Here is a 3,107-nt window from a genome sequence, read left to right on the forward strand (position 1 = left end):
GCCCATTACCGTGTGCTAATCCAGACATCAAATGTTCACATGATATGTCTTCGCGTTTGTGTACACTTCACTTGTACTGTACTGGAAATAAAGTCCATAATAAACACTAGGAAATAGTTATGTACTAGGCAGTTTCGCAACGGCCACCAAAACAATTGGTGGTACGCATGAGTAAGGAACTGGAGTGAGTCACATCTCAAAGCAAGTAATGACATGAGTCAACATCACCTTCAGTGAAACAGAATACAAGCACCACCGAGGAAGTCATAAATTACAACATAACCAGCTGTAACTATGAAGAGTGGTAAAAAACGAGTTCTAGCGTGTAATAAAGTGTTTCCGGACCCATACTAATATAGTGAATTATATCAGATGAAAGTTTCTCAGACTGGCAGAGGAAAAAAGATTGCAGCTCGGTTGAATTCCCATGAGTTAAACATTTAAAGTGGATTGAAAGTTTGAGGTTAACTGGAATAAAATCTGCCATATGGAATATGCGACATATAAGTTACTCCACACCAAGGAAAAGTACCAGCCAGAACTCACATCTGCAACTTAATATGTATCAAACTTCCTCCACGATAAGCGGAGGAATTACATGGTTGCGCGCCTTAGTTCCAACACAGACCTACCCTGGAGTCCTGCTACACATACTTGACCTGTTAACCAACACGCCCTTACCAGTGATGCCACCGCTTTTACGCTGCGCTCGCATACATAAAACCCGTTTCAACTTGTATGAATACAACAATGAACACTGGAAGTGGTCAGTTCACCACTAAAGAAATAATAATCCAGCCTGGCAAGATCAAATTGTTACTGAGGTGTTTTGTCCTCGAATTAAGACGCTGTATCTTCGTTGAACATTTTTGGTAAGCTGACTACAGCACTTATCAGAATTTAGAGAACTTGCATGACAAACTAATTCAGATTGCCTAGAAATTCTAAACTACGGAATAGCTCATCACACGTATATTCACAATCATATTTGTAGCTGTGGCACGTCGGACTTACACAAGAACCGCTAGGATAGCTTTGGATCTGTCGGGAATAGGTCACACGATTTCTCCAAGCCACAAAGTAGATTAACGCCACAATCGCGACTAGACACAATCGGCAACAATGTATCACAACAATGAACACGTAAACAACTATGAAATTTATTCGTAATTGCCAGTACACAGTTAGGTAGTCAGCATCGTCCAATTTACCGACATTTGCTTGAGTGACGATGTATGACAAGCCATAAGCTTTGTCGAAGTAACCCGTCTCCGTCAGAATCTGTAGATATTATCAACATCAAAAATATACTGTTAAGTACGAATTAAAAACACTGCCTACGCGACTATATCATTTGAGACTTAACCAACACCAAAAAAACAAGTACACAGTTTATTACGCAACTATGGTGGACTCCCATCTAACATAGGTCCTACCTCATCATATCCCTGATGCTTATCCTCTGCAAAATGGTCTGTCATTCCTAGTTATAACTTTAGGGACATTTTTGACATCAGAAAAACCACTCTCCTAGTAATTTTTATATTAAAATCGTTATGTCCTACGTCGGTTTCTCCAGTGATAAATCTTCCGGAACACTATCTGAAATAATAATCCCTTCATCCTTACTTCTATAAAATTTGTTATACAGAGGGTCGATTTTTCTTTCCTCAGCCGACTTGACCTTGTATTTGCCCACCTGCTGGTTGACAACGGGTCCCTAACTTTACGAACTTTTTGTTTGTGCCCTTCGTATTCCTTCACTATCTTCTCGAAAAATTTCCAACGCCATGCTATAACCTCGATGACTCTGCTTCCCTGGGCGATCTGTTATTCCAAGCTGTGGCAATGCGTGCCTCCACACCTGTGCGGTACCTCGAATTCTGATTTCGGAACTGAATTGTATCTGAAGTATCTTGTGACGCGTATTTTTGATCGGCATGCGTTCCCAACAAACGCTTTTAAATAAACGACTCCACCGACACACATTCTGTGGCAGCTTCATACTTCCGTTACTCAGTTTGTAACGTGCGCGTGGGGTACACAATACTCGTTAAAGCCCGTACTATGGTAAGTGAGCGGGGTTCACCTTATGAGAGAGGATTTTTGTATCGATATCGACCGCGTGTACCTGAATGGTGGCAAATCAGACTTACACCCACTCTTCAAATACAATGATCCGCCAAGTAAGTTCAAAAAGCCATTACACGTCAGTATGGACCAAAAGCAACACTGAAGATGCTACCAATTTACTAATTATACGGTCGCCAGCCTAATTAGGAATTAACTGAGTTTCTTACCTGTACAAGTTGGTGTTTATTCATGCAAAACAACACGTAGTAACACTGCATAATATAGTAAAATTTTAGAACCTGAAAATCTATTGATCTGATGGTTTCACGTTCTGTACTGATATGGCAAAAACCATAAATACATAACACTACACAATAATGTGTACTACAAAACTTTATACTGTCTATTAATCTGATTAAAATCGGGCATAGGTTACCCTAGAAATAGCACTTTCGAGCCACACACAAAATGTCAATTTTGATAAAGATAAAACACTGATAAATTTTGACTTATATATTGACTTTAACTTTTGCTGGTCAAACCAATGTGGAACACTTCAGAATTCAAATGAATAAAGGAGAGGGGGGGGGGGGGATCCTGAAACTGTTATGATCACTACATAAAAAAAAATTACTGAAATTATTATGCGTTCAAGATTTCCAGTATATGAGTTACTACTCTTTTTATCTTATTTACTTCTCATTTAAATACCTTTATATCTGTCTGGAAATTATTAAACGTCATTACTATATCAATATTAAAGTTATCTTTCAACTTCGTTAGACCTTCGTTATTCATTTACTGGTTCATTAACAAAACAGTTCTTTAAACACCATTCTGACATACCTAGGTCTGCAAGTAATTATTATTAACACAAAATTTAATTTTTCATTTCGGGACACTCGGATTGCACAACATTTGGAAAGGAAGGTTAGTTGTGAGGATAATTGAATGAGGGGAAAGTTCTGGTAAAATTTAGGATATTATTGAACAGTATGGTCCATACGAATACGGTACTAAAAGTTTCAACCTGC

The sequence above is a fragment of the Schistocerca nitens genome, chromosome 3 (genome assembly GCF_023898315.1).
Source record: "Schistocerca nitens isolate TAMUIC-IGC-003100 chromosome 3, iqSchNite1.1, whole genome shotgun sequence".
NCBI classification, from domain to species: domain Eukaryota; kingdom Metazoa; phylum Arthropoda; class Insecta; order Orthoptera; family Acrididae; genus Schistocerca; species Schistocerca nitens.